The sequence below is a fragment of the Vulpes vulpes genome, chromosome 3 (assembly GCF_048418805.1).
Source record: "Vulpes vulpes isolate BD-2025 chromosome 3, VulVul3, whole genome shotgun sequence".
Lineage (NCBI taxonomy): Eukaryota > Metazoa > Chordata > Mammalia > Carnivora > Canidae > Vulpes > Vulpes vulpes.
The window spans coordinates 61,704,063-61,718,775 of NC_132782.1; the positions used below are offsets into that span (position 1 = coordinate 61,704,063).

General features: G+C 47.1%; 1 pseudogene; it reads right to left on the bottom strand.

Annotated features, from left to right (window-relative positions):
* Positions 1-319: 319 nt before the first annotated feature.
* Positions 320-14,713, bottom strand: part of LOC140598057 (cytochrome c oxidase subunit 1-like) — a 59,773-nt pseudogene continuing 45,379 nt past the window's right edge.

The window sequence follows — 14,713 nt, forward strand, 5'->3', positions numbered from 1 at the left end:
TATTATATAGAGAATTTGTAGAAAGGGTAGTGCGATTAAGATTAAGATAATGGCTGGTAGAATGGTTCACACTGTTTCCACTTCTTGTGCGTCTATTGTGCTTGTGGGAGTTAATTTAGTAGTGAAATGATGTAGAGTACTAAAGAGCTGATTAGAAATACAATTACTAATGTGTGGTCATGGAAATGAAATAACTCCTCCATAACAGAGGAGGTTGCGTCCTGAAATCTGAGTTGAAAAGGGTACGCTATAGAGATATATAGGGGTTTCTCCTACAATTTGACTTTGACAAAGTCATGTAATGTTTTACTAACATCTCCTAATTGAGAAAGACATAATGGTTATGACAGTGGCTTGAAACCAGTTTTAGGGGGTTCGATTCCTTCCTTTCTTATTTTTGGATAACATATGTAGGTTCTTCAAATGTATGATATGGAGGGGGACATCCATGTAATCACTCGATATTAGTTGTGGTGAGTCCTACTATTGCCACTTCTTGTTTAGATGCAAAGGCCTCTCAAATCCTAAAGATTATAAGTATCACTGCTGTGAGTGAGATGAATGAGCCTATAGAGGAGACAGTATTTCAAATAGTATAAGCATCTGGATAATCGGAGTAATGATGAGGTATTCCAGATAGACCGAGGAAGTGTTGAGGAAAAAAGGTTATATAACTCCTACAAATATAATTGTAAAGTGGATTTTTGCTCAAGTGTCATTAAGAGTGTACCCTGAAAATAAGGGGAATCAGTGAGCAAATCCATCCATAATAGCAAATAGTGCTCCTATTGAGAGTACGTAGTGGAAGTGGGCTACAACATGATATGTGTCTGAAGAACAATGTCTAGGGATGAGTTAGCTAAAACAGTGACTGTTAACCCACCTACTGTGAACAGGAAAATAAATCCTAGAGCTCATAGTATGGCGGGAGATCATTTGATATTTCCTCCATGAAGTGTTGCTAATCAGCTAAATACTTTGACCCCTGTTGGGATGGCAGTAATTATAGTAGCAGATGTAAAGTATGCTCGTGTGTCTACGTCTATTCCCACAGTAAATATATGATGTGCTCATACAATAAAGCCTAGGAACCCAATGGATATCATTGCGCAAACCATACCCATGTAACCGAAGGGCTCTTCTTTTCCCTGAATAATATGTAACGATATGAGAAATTATTCCAAACCCAGGTAAAATTAGAATATAAACTTCAAGGTGTCCGAAAAATCAAAATAAGTGGTAAGTTGGTATAGAATGGGGTCTCCCCAGAACATAAAGACACCTAACTCTGGGAAATGAACTAGGGGTGGTGAAAGGGGAGGAGGGCGGGGGGCTGGGGGTGAATGGGTGATGGGCACTGAGGGGGACACTTGACGGGATGAGCACTGGGTGTTATTCTGTATGTTGGTAAATTGAACACCAATAAAAAATTGATTTATTAAAAAAAAAGAATGGGGTCTCCCCCTCCAGCAGGGTCAAAAAATGTTGTGTTTAGATTTCAGTCTGTCAGAAGTATTGTAATTCTGGCAGCTAATACAGGTAATGATAATAGCAATAGGACTGCTGTAATTAGTACGGATCATACAAACAAGGGAGTTTGATATTGGGACATGGCTAGGGGTTTTATATTAATAATAGTAGTGATAAAATTAATTGCCCCTAGAATGGAGGAGACCCCAGCTAAATGCAAGGAAAAAATTGTTAGGTCTACTGATGCCCCTGCGTGGGCTAGGTTGCCGGCTAGTGGGCGATATACAGTTCACCCAGTTCCTGCACCTGCTTCTACCATAGAAGATGCTAATAGGAGAAGAAAACATGGGGGGAGCAATCAGAAACTTATGCTCGAGGGAATGCCATGTCTGGGGTGCCAATTATTAGCGAAACTAGTCAGTTTCCAAAGCCCCCAATTATAATAGGTATAACTATAAAGAAAATTATTATGAATGCATGGGCAGTTACAGTTACATTGTAGATCTGGTCATCTCCTAATAGGGTACCGGGTTGACCTAGTTCGGCTCGAATTAGAAGGCTTAAAGCAGTGCCTACTCTACCGGCTCATGCTCCAAACAGTAAATATAAAGTACCAATGTCTTTGTGGTTAGTGGAAAATAATCATCGGTTAATGAACACAGGTAAAATGGCTGATAAAAGCACCAGACTGTAAATCTAAAGATAGGGGTTTAAGTCCTCTTTTTGCCAAGTCCTGTGGTGAATTACTCATTTTTTATAATAAATTTATTTTTTATTGGTGTTCAATTTACCGACATACAGTATAACACCCAGTGCTCATCCCGTCAAGTGCCCCTGAATTGCAAATTCAAAGAAGCAGTTTAGCCGCTGCCAGGGCTTCTCCGCCTTTTTTTTCTATGCAGCAGGAGAAGATAGATTGAAGCCAGTTGTTAGGGTATTTAGCTGTTAACTAAAATTTCGTGGGGTGGAAGCCCACCAAGTAAGGTGGTAAGTAAGTAAGTAAGTAAGGGCTTAGTTTAATTAAAGTGTTTGATTTGCATTCAATTGACGTAGGATAGATTTGCAGTCCTTAGTGTTGTTTATCAGGGGTTAAGTAGATAATACTTGCTTAGAGCTTTGAAGGCTCTTGGTCTGATTTAACCTAAACCCCTAGTGCAAGATAGATAGCATGGGTGTTAGTGGGAGTAGTATAGTGGAGATAATAATTAGTGGAGGTTAGAAGATTATCTTTTTTGTACTTTCAAATTGTCATTTTATTTTTATGTTGTTTGTGGATGGGAATGTGGTAAGTGCTGTGCTGTATGTGAGTCGTATGTAGAATTATAGGTTGAGAAGGCAGTGATAGCTATTAGTGTTGGGAGAATGATTATATTATTTTTGTTAGTTCTTGAATGATTATCCATTTAGGAATAAAGCCAGATAGTGGAGGAAGTCTTCCCAAAGATAGCATTAGAATTAGGATTATAGAGGTGATTAGGGGGAATTTGTTTCATGTGTGAGATAGAGATAGTGTTGTGGTGGGTGAGTTTAGTGTGAATAGTATGAATGTTGAGAGAGTTATTAGGATATATAGGGCTAGATTTAGAACTATTATTGTAGGGTTTTAAATGATATTTGCGGCTATCCACCCTATGTGGGCGATGGAGGAGTATGCCATAATTTTTCGCAGTTAAGTTTGGTTTAGTCCACCTCATGCTCCTACTAAAACGAATGTAAGGGCTATTAGTATTAAGAGGTCAGTGTTAATGGATGGTGAAATTTGATAGAGAACGTACAGGGGTGCAAATTTTTGTGTCTCCAAGCTGTTGGTGGAAATAAATTCCTTTTATTTAATATTATTATTATTTTTAATAATGAATTTATTTTTTATTGGTGTTCAATTTGCCAACATACAGAATAACACCCAGTGCTCATCCCCTCAAGTGCCCCCCTCAGTGCCCGTCACCCAGTCACTCCCATCCCCCGCTCTCCTCCCCTTCCACCACCCCTAGTTCGTTTCCCAGAGTTAGGAGTCTTTATGTTCTGTCTCCCTTTCTGATATTTCCTACCTATTTCTTCTCCCTTCCCTTCTATTCCCTTTCACTATTATTTATATTCCCCAAATGAATGAGACCATATAATGTCTGTCCTTCTCGGATTGACTTACTTCACTCAGCATAATACCCTCCAGTTCCATCCACGTCAAAGCAAATGGTGGGTATTTGTTGTTTCTAATGGCTGAGTAATATTCTATTGCATACATAAACCACATCTTCTTTATCCATTCATCTTTCGATGGACACCGAGGCTCCTTCCATAGTTTGGCTATTGTGGACATTGCTGCTGGAAACATTGGGGTGCAGGTGTCCCGGCGTTTCATTGCATCTGAATCTTTGGGTAAATCCAAAGTGCAATTGCTGGGTCGTAGGGCAGGTCTATTTTTAACTCTTTGAGGAACCTCCAAACAGTTTTCCAGAGTGGCTACACCAGTTCACATTCCCACCAACAGTGCAAGAGGGTTCCCTTTTCTCCGCATCCTCTCCAACATTTGTGGTTTCCTGCCTTGTTAATGTTCCCCATTCTCACTGATGTGAGGTGGTATCTCTTTGTGGTTCTGATTTGTATTTCCCTGATGGCAAGTGATGCAGAGTATTTTCTCATGTGCTTGTTGGCCATGTCTATGTCTTCCTCTGTGAGATTTCTCTTCATGTCTTTTGCCCATTTCATGATTGGATTGTTTGTTTCTTTGGTGTTGAGTTTAATAAGTTCTTTATAGATCTTGCATACTAGCCCTTTATGTGATACGTCATTTGCAATTATCTTCTCCCATTCTGTAGATTGTCTTTCAGTTTTGTTGACTGTATCCTTTGCTGTGCAAAAGCTTCTTATCTTGATGAAGTCCCAATAGTTAATTTTTGCTTTTGTTTCTTTTGCCTTTGTGGATGTATCTTGCAAGAAGATACTGTGGCCGAGTTCAAAAAGGGTGTTGCCTGTGTTCTTCTCTAGGATTTTGATGGAAACTTGTCTCACATTTAGATTTTTCATCCAATTTGAGTTTATCTCTGTGTATGGTGAAAGAGAGTGGTCTAGTTTCAGTCTTCTGCATGTGGGTGTCCAATTTTCCCAGCACCATTTATTGAAGAGACTGTATTTTTCCAGCGGATAGTCTTTCCTCCTTTGTCGAATATTAGTTCACCATAAAGTTGAGGCCTAGGACTGCTTGCTGCATCACAGAGGTTTGGACACATATGTTTTCATTTTCATTTATTTCCATATATTTTTTAAAATTTCTTCTTTAATTTCCTGGCTGCCTCATTCATTCTCTAGTAGGATATTCTTTAATCTCCCCATATTTGAGGTCTTTCCAAACTTTTTTCTTGTGGTTGACTTCAACTTTCATAGTGTGGTGATCTGAAAATGTTATTGGTATGATCTCAATCTTCCTGTACCTGTTGAGGCTGATTTGTGGCCCATGATGTAATCTGTTCTGGAGAATGTCCCATGTGCACTTGAAAGGAATGTGTATTCTGCTGGTGTAGGATGAAATATTCTGAATATATCTGTTGAGTCCACCTGGTCCAGTGTGTCAAAATCATTGTTCCCCTGTTGACTTTCTGCTTAGAATACCTGTCCATTGACATAAGTGGGTGTTAAAATCCCCTGTCAATTAAGAAGCTTTTGCACAGCAAAGGATACAGTCAACAAAACTAAAGGACAACCTACAGAATGGGAGAAGATATTTGCAAATGACCTAGCAGATAAAGGGCTAGTTTCCAAGATCTATAAAGAACTTATTAAACTCAACACCAAAGAAACAAACAATCCAATCATGAAATGGGCAAAAGACATGAAGAGAAATCTCACAGAGGAAGACATAGACATGGCCAACATGTACATGAGAAAATGCTCTGCATCACTTGCCATCAGGGAAATACAAATCAAAACCACAATGAGATCCCACCTCACACCAGTGAGAATGGGGAAAATTAACAAGGCAGGAAACAACAAATGTTGGAGAGGATGCGGAGAAAAGGGAACCCTCTTACACTGTTGGTGAGAATGTGAACTGGTGCAGCCACTCTAGAAAACTGTGTGGAGGTTCCTCAAAGAGTTAAAAATAGACCTGCCCTACGTCTCAGCAATTGCACTGTTGGGGATTTACCCCAAAGATTCAGATGCAATGAAACGCCGGGACACCTGCACCCCGATGTTTCTAGCAGCAATGTCCACAATAGCCAAGCTGTGGAAGGAGCCTCGGTGTCCATCGAAAGATGAATGGATAAAGAAGATGTGGTCTATGTATACAATGGAATATTCCTCAGCCATTAGAAACGACAAATACCCACCATTTGCTTCAACGTGGATGGAACTGGAAGGTATTATGCTGAGTGAAGTAAATCAATCGGAGAAGGACAAACATTGTATGTTCTCACTCATTTGAGGAATATAAATAATAGCGAAAGGGAATAGAAGGGAAGGGAGAAGAAATGTGTGGGAAAATCAGAAACGGAGACAGAACATAAAGACTCCTAACTCTGGGAAACGAACTAGGGGTGATGGAAGGGGAGAAGGGCGGGGGGTGGGGGTGAATGGGTGACGGGCACTGAGGGTGGCACTTGACGGGATGAGCACTGGGTGTTTTTCTGTATGTTGGTAAATTGAACACCAATAAAAAATAAATTTATTATTTAAAAAAATCCCCTGTCATTGCATTATTATTAGTGACTTTCTGTATGTTTGTTGTTCATGGGTTTATATGTTTAGGTTCTCCCATGTTGGAGGCATAAGCATTTACAGTTGTTGAATCTTCTTGATGGATAGTGTACTTAATTATGAATTAATGCTCTTCTGCTCTCTTGGTCCAGTATTTGTTTTCATTTTTTTTAAAGATTTTATTTCTTTTTTCATGAGAGACACACAGAGAGAGGCAGAGGCATACACGTAGGCAGATGGAGAAGCAGGCTCCCCAAGGGGATCCCAATGTAGGACTCAATCCTGGAACCCTGGGATCACACCCTGAGCCAATACTAGATGGTCAACCACTGAGCCACCAGGTACCCAACGTTTGGTTTAAAATCTAGTTTGATATAAATATGTGTCCTCCAGCTTTCTTTTGAAGTCCATTAGCATGATATATGATTTCCCATCCCCTGACTTTCAATCTGTTGGTGTCTGTAGGTCTAAAGTGAGCATGTAGAAGGCAGAATATAGATAGGTCTTGTCTTTGCATCACTCTGATACCCTCTATCTTTTGATTGTGGCCTTTAGTCCATGTAAATTCAGAGAGATAATTGAAAGATAAGAATTGAGTGCCTTGGTGTTACCAGTAGAGTCGGTGTTTCTGGTGATGTTCTCTGGTCCCTTTTAGTCTTTGTTGCTTTTGGTGTCTTTTTTTTCCCCCACTAGAAGAGTCCCCCTTAAAAATTGCTTGCCGGACTGGTTTAGTGGTCATGAACTCCTTTCTTTGTTGTCTCTCTGGGAAACTCTTCATGTCTCCTTCTATTCTGAATGACAGCCTTGTTGTATAAAGAATTCTCGGTTGCATACTTTTCCCGTTTAACATATTGAATATTTCCTTCCTCTGTTTCTGGCCTTTCATGTTTGTGTGGACAGATCTGCTGTGAACTGAATTAGTGTTCCCATGTAGGTTAAGGACTCTCACCGACCAACCGCTTTTAGGATACTAACCGTGATTGTGTATGTTGTGAATATGACTCCGATGTTCTTGGCGATTGTCAGCTTTTGTTGTATTTAGTGGGAGTTCTCTGTGCTCTTGGTTTCTGTGTGGGGGTCCTTCCATACATTAGAGACGTTTATATAATTTGTTCAAATAAAACTTGTGCCCCTTTATCTCTCTCTTCATGTTCTGAGTCTCCTATGATGTGGATGTTATTGTTTTAATAAGAGTCTGAGTTCCCTAAGTCTGTCTCTGTGGTCCATTTCGTTTCTTGGTTTTAGGCCTTCCGCCTTGGACTGCATCTCAGTTATAGCATTTTTAATGTCGGCCTGACTAGATGTTAGTTCTTTTATCTCTACAGTAAAGGATTGTGTATTGTCTTCTAAGCTCATTTTCCAACCCAGCTACTATCTTTATATTAGTTGTTTTAAATTCTAGTTCAGACATCTTACTCTGCATTGATTAAATCCCGGGCTGTGAGTACTACCTTGTGCTCTTTTTGAAGGTAATTTCTCCACCCCATTATTTTCCCCAGAAAAGAAGGAAGAGAGAAAAAGAAAAAACAGGGAAAACAACAATAACAACAAAAACGCCCCTAAACAAGATCCTGGGTGTGTTTTAGCCTGGTTGTTAATTATTAATTAATTATTAGAAGAATCTAGACCCAAATAAGAAAGTTAAAGTACAATGAAAGTAATCAAAAATAAGAAATATATAAGTATATACATAACAATTAAAATTAAGAAATTAATAAAAATAATTGATGATAATAAATGAAAAATTATAAATAATGAAAAGTACAAAGGAAGCCAGATCCTACTTTCTCCTTAGAGGTGAAGCTTTGCAGGCCTCTGTGATCAGTACTCTTGGTGGGAGCCAGTGGTCTGTGCGGGTCTTCTGGGGGAGGGGCCGTCCCACTATTGTCAGGTGCCCACTTGCCTCAGGGGAGATGCACCTGCAGGCCTGAGGCAGGGCTCGGTGTAAGCGTCTCTGGCCTCCACCAGGCGGCGCTGTGCTGCTCCCTGAGGACTCCGTGCTGTTGGGCAGGATGAGTGTGGAGGCCCTGGGTTCTCTAGACCTGGAGCTGAACATCCCGCCCCCAGTCTGCAGTGAGCCTTAACAGAAGAGCCATCAAGCCCTCTTGTCTCTGCAGTTTTTGTCAGAAAACTGTGTCTGAGCTTTTTTATTTATTTAAATTTCAGATGAGTGACTAAGTTTCAAAAATCCAAAATTTAGGGCCTCCCCTGGCGGAGAACTCTGCTCTCACTGCCCTGGAGGGACACCTGCTTCTTCAGTCCGAGTAAAGCAGTCCCATGACTGCACAGGGGTTTGCAGTTCTTTACCACACAATATAGAAAGCTGGCCACTAGACCCACTGCTCTCAGCCGGTTTCCACATTCCTGCTCCTGGGAACAGTTGGTGCCACTGTCCTTATGACCCCAGGGACACTAAACATACCCAATAGGTCTTGGGGCTGCCCCTCACTTCGCCACCTGAGCACCGTTAATGCTGGTGTGTCCCCTACACTAGCCGACTACTGAAAGTTCTGAATTTGTGCTCTGCTGCTTATGATCCTGTGTATAGACCTGTAAACTACCTCCCTGCCCCTGTAGGATCTGGAGCTGTGTCTCCCTAGATCAACTGATTGATTGATTTTTTTAAAGAGTTTCTTTTTCTGTAATCTCTACACTTAACATGGGGCTTGAAATCACTAACAGGAGATCAAGAATCACTGCTTCTTACCAAACACACTGAGCCAGCCAGGCCCCCTGTGATGGATTGATACCTATTAATTGAACCAGACATACAGCCTGTGTCAGGGCAGAAATTGAGCCCACACTCTCAGGTTTGGTGGAGTCCTTTGGATCTTGATAAATGTTAAAGAAAGCATAGCTTCCCTGGGATCCAGGGAGCAGGGCCAGCATCTTCAAAGTTGACAATTTCCTCACCAGTGGTCATTTTACTGAAGATTGATTTAAAATGCTATTCAAAGGCAAACATCATACTAGGATTTGGATAAAGCATGTGGTTCTGGGATTTGGAGGAAGCTAAAGCTCCCCCATTATGGACTCAATGTTCCAGTTGGATGCAGAGATAGGCAATCAAGCAAAGAATTATAAAACATGGCACGGGGTGCCTGGAAGCCTTGGTCAGTGGATCCTCATGTCAGGGTTCTGAGTGTGAATTCCATGTTGGATGTAGAGGTTACATAAAAATAAAATATTTTAAAAATAATAAATTGATGAAGATATAAAACATGATATCGAAGGCAAGTGCTTGCTTCAGGAAAATACTCGAACCAGACTATGACTAACCTACAACCTATTCTTACACATTCCCGCTTTCACTACTTTGCCCAGATGACGTTCCCCACAAGTGACAGTCCCACCCGAGTAGGAGTGGGCTTCTTTCATTGTAAGACCTGTGTTTCCTCTCCTTCTGCAAGGAGAGAAGAGCTGTGAAGGCACGAGTTAGGTGGATCAGCACAAACCTGGGCAATAATCATTTCTGAACCTGGTAGGGAAAGATGTGCCTCCTTGTGGGACCCAATGTCCTAAAAAAGACTGTATGGTCATTGGCTTGGACTGAAGGTCATTGGAGGCTGAAATAGAATTATGAAGAACCAAATAGTGGGAAAACCAAAAATAGAAAGAGAGAAGGACAGATTTCACCGTGTATCGTCTTCGAAGGGATCTGGTGTCCTTTGCTAAGAGGGAGCCCACCCTCTGTAAGATGTTTCCTACTGTTCCTTGCTCACTGTCAGAACCCAGCAGACATATCTCCATGCCTCCTACACCTCTGTGCAGTCATGATTTGTAGGATCTTCAATCTATTCTCCCGAGTGACCTGAGCATCGAGTATGTAACCATTCTGCTGCCCTTTGACAACATCAAGGGGGAATCCGATTTTTGTTCATTTTGGAGTGTGTGTGTGTATCTCTCACTGTGCAGCTATGTGACCTTGGGCTGTGTCTTCCTAACACCTAACTGGCTTGAATCCACAATCTTTATCACTGTAGGTGCTGGCATCAGGTGGATAGTTGGTATCTCCTGGTCAACCCTGGTCTTGTTCATGCAGTGAATTTTTGTTGGAGGGTCAGCTCAGTTTGAGGTCCCACTGGGCCACATTCATGTGTCTGACAGTGGGTCCCAGATGAGTGCCAGCTGCCTCTCCTTCCTCGATGCCTCTCAAGCAGGGAGCCACATGTAGGGGCGGCCCTGTCGGGGAGCTCCTGAGGAGGAAGCTGCCCAATGGAGGGAGCCCTGGGGATGCCTGTTTGTGGTGGTCAGCATGGGGAGGAGTCTGGGGTCCCCAGCACCAGGGGGCCGGGAGTATAGGCCACGGGGAGACTGATGGGTGGGCATGGCTATCTCTGGGGCTTTGGAGTCAAGATGGGGTCTCCCGGGAGCGGGGAGATGCTGCACCTGAGTTTGGTCGGCTGTGGGCTGGAGGGGGGCCTGGGGGCAAGAAGGCAACCAAAGACAGGGCTGAGGGAGCAGCGGGAGTGCAAGACTAGTCTGCAAGTGGTGGTGCAGGTGGCCGTTGCTCCAGGAAACCAAGGGCGACCTGGGGAAGCGGTGCCTTTGCCAGTGGGGAGGCAGGCTGAGTGGGGGTCCCCTCCTGCCCCATGGCTGGAGTGGCCCTGCAAGGAGGCTCTTCTGAGCTGTAGTCTGGACCAGCAGCCCATCCAGCCCCTAACTTCATGGCGTGCCTCCCATACATCATCAGCTGGGCCAGCGCCCAGAAGACATCCTCCTCAGTCAGGAATATCAGCAGGATGGCAATGATCTGGTTCATGCCCTGGCAGTAGCCCACTTCCTGCAAGAGCCATTGCCCGTTGGAGGGCGTCTAATCCTGAGGCCTCTTTGAGTCCTCCCCGCTTGGGCGTCAGGCTCCCACGGCTCCCTCACTGCCCAGGCTCCCATAGGATGCTCCCAGACGGCAAGGACAGCAGGGTGCAAGGCTACACAGATGAGCTATAGATAAATTCGACCCCAGATCTGGGGTTTGCTGTGACACACTTGCTGCTGGGGACCGGTGTGGTCAGTGCAGGACCCTGGCTGGAAAAGGGATGAAATTTGGGGGCTCATCATACTAGATATGTTTATAAGCAGTGCAAATTGTCTAAAATTCAATGCACAACATTCAGAAATACATAAAAACACTGAGGGCAGCTGTCACTTTCACCTGTCCGACCCTCATTGGGTCCATGTGTGTCCTGGTCCAGTTGTGGTGGTGCTGTCCGGCCCCCAGGTCCCCTTCCTGCCCCCTACTTGGCCCCTGCCCCGTGCCCTGCTCTTAACGGGGCATCTCCAGACCTGCTTGGGGTTTAGCTCACACAGTGACACCTGGAGGCCCCATGCTAGTGGCCTCCCTATCCCAGAGACCCAGGGGGGGACCACGTGGGTCATCCCGAGCACTTTACCACACGGCAGTGTTTTGTTTGCCAGCGCAGATCCCCCTGGCCACAGACACCTCGTGTTCCTTACCCAGAAGCCTTTGGGCCTCCCCTGGGGCCCCCAGAAGCCCGCCTGCCCAGCAGCCTCACCCGACCCCAAAGCGGTCCCAGAACATGACCGTGATGTGGTTTGGGAAGCTTCTGCTGATATCTAGATCTATCTGTTTGATGTCCTGGGAGGAGACCTGGGCCGCCTCCATCATTCCTGTGGCGAGAACCGGGGAGGAGGAGCCAGCATCAGGAACACAGAACACTAACTGTCACCAACTGCCATCTTAAGCAGGAGCACTGCTGGTCACCATGTGAGTGTGTCCTGCAGAAACCTCCTTCCTTCCCTGTGAGGCCAGGGACTGCACAGGTGCCCACCGTGCCTGTGGGGCCTACATGAGGGCTTGTGCTCAGCTGTTGTGGATGCAGACGGGACTGAGGGTCAGCCCTATGCCGGGAGGGACATGGCGGGTATCCCTGGGTGGGGAGGGGACACTGGGGGTGAACCCCATGCAGACAGAGGACATGGGGGTTCAGCCCTGGTGGTGAGAGGACTTTGGGGGTCAGCTGGGGCTGGGGTCCCTCGGTTCCCTGTGCTCCAGACACCCAGGCTGAGCCCCAATCTCCCTCATCCCCTACTCACTAGGGCGTGGAGGATCCTGCCACATGCTGGTGCAGGAGATGCGGTAGCACAAGGTGTGCAAGCTGAGCCCGTCTGGTGAGGGGGCCTGGGAGCATGAGCTGCAAGTGCCTGCTGTCCTGACGTCACTACCAGGGCCACGTTGCCCGCCCCGATGACTCTCTATGTCCCAGCATCAGAGGTTCAGGGCAAAGAAGGTTGGAAGCGCCCCCAGAGGCCAGCCAGTCCAGGCTCCCTGGACAGAGGCAGCGCAGATCTCCCAGGGCACTTTGCACAGACCGTCGTGAACTGAGGCCACCGGCCCCCGGCTGTCACTCTCTCTCAGCCCTGTCCTGACCTGTGGGGCACAGGCTGAGTCGCAGTAAGTCTGTGAATGTCCTGCCCCTGGCATCTGGCTGACCTTGGAAGACACGAGGGCAGATCAGCTTTGTGTTCCTGCCGGCCCCTGTGCAAGAGCTATTAGGGGCCTGGGCAGGGGCCCCTCCTCCTTTCTGGGGTTCTGTCCCCTCCTCTTGTACAGAGCTCTGGCAGATGCAGAAAGGAGCTGCCCGTGCATTTTAACACAACCACACTTTATTGAACTTTCGACAGCAAACGGGCTCCAGGCCGAGGGTGCGCACCTTCTCCTCGGGAGGGGGACCTTCCTTTCTTTTAGGAGAAAGACAAAGTCACATGGGGGTGTTGGTGCCAGAGTCCCCCAGCTTGAAAGCTGTGCCGACCCCGAATGGGGGCACGTGTCCTGAGGTTGGGGCCAGAGGCAGTTCTGAGGACAGCAGACCAGACCTGGACCTGCAACTTCAGGGTTCCTGTGCTGGGTCCCAGCAGGTCAGCTGGACCTTCAGTCTCTGGCTCACGTGCCAGGGGACTGACTGCTGGAGACCCAGCATGTGGAGGAGCCTGCCTCCTACTGTGGATGAGGGTATGGCCCAGCAGCCTGCCCCTCCTGCCCCTGCCCTGGGTGCCCTGTTATTCCCAGCGCCGTCCTAGGTCAGCGACCTGGATTTGTGGGGCACGACCAGGTCCCAGGAGGCCACATCCTGCTCTGAGAGGGTCACTGAGCCTTGCGGGAGAATCCAGAACTGGTCAGGGCCACAGGGGACTCAATCTCATCAGTGTTCATTCTGTCCCTTTTGGGGCTCATGCCAACTCTGTCTCCCAGAGCCTAGGGAGAGGCCAGCTCAGGTCTCTCTAGGTCGGGGACTCTTTTCCTGTTGAGGGGGCATCCTCCAGGAAGGACAATGAGATGAGGCAGGGCATGGTGTCAGCTGGCCATAGCCTCAGTGCCCCCACCCTCACCATTTCGCTATTCTCCAGAGGCCCAGGAGCATGGAGGCAGAGGTCAGATGGCCCCAGGACTCTGTGGGGCCTTGGGGTTGTGGGTTCAGCGCTGCCATGGCACGGGCTGGCCCTGCCTATCACTGCCCAGTGAGGGACTTGAGCTGCTGTGGCCACAGGACAGGAAGGGTATCTGGATCCCTATAGTGTCATCTTAGTGGGCTGGGTGGACCCCGTGACAGGCGTCCAAGGGTGATACTATTGTCTGGTTTGCTGTGTGGCCTGCGGTGTGGCCCAGGCAGGTGCCAAAGCAAATGGGAACCAGTGTTCTGGCGTCAGGTCCTTGTTTGGGTGCCACCTGCCTGCACTGTACTGGTTCTCTGGGAGCATGAGGAGGGGGTAATATCGCTATGGGGCCTCTGGGCCAGCAAGGTGTCCTGGGCTGGGGGCAGCTGAGACAGAAGCAGAGCACCTAGTGTTCCCAGACACAGGTGTCCTGCTGTGGGCTCTGGGGGGCTTCCCTCCTGCAGCAGCTCCTTGGCCGTGAGGATGGCCCTGCCAGGAGGGGGTCCAGACTGCTCAGGTTGTGTGGCTGGACCTGCGGAGGCCTGCTCGTCCACTCTGGGCAGCGTCTCGATAATAGAAGGGAGGAGAGGCTCAATTGCCGGGACACTCACTCCAGGCCCAGGGGCCTCCTGGGGTAACTCTCCAGGTCCCGTTGGAAAGAGGCAGGCTGGTTTTGCATCTCCAGCAGGCTGTATGTCCCCAGCTGGAGGGCCCCAGGGGTCCTCTCGGCTCCCGGGTGGTCCCCCTGGCCTGACGCTGTCCGCAGCCCTCCACACTGCTGGTACCCAGCCCCTGCAGTGAGTGCCTGCACACTCAGTCCTGGCCTGGTTTCCCTGAGGCTGGAGCAGAAGAGGAGAGGGCCAGAGATGAGGAGGAAAACCCGGGGGCTCTATCCACGTGAGCAGCCCCCGCAAGCGGAATCAGGAGGGGATGGGGCCCTAGGTACACCTGAGCGGGACAGGTCACACTTCATCTTTCGGAGCTGGGTCATGTAGGCCCAAAGTTGTCTGAGCACCACCTCATCCCCCAAGCCCAGGGCCAGACCAGCACGTCCTGCAGAAACTCCCAAGGACCTTCCAGGGGCAGCTTCAGGAGGCTCTCTGGGCAGTGGGTGTGAGTGAGACCCAGAAGCTCCCTGCTCTGTGGACTCTGGGTACCT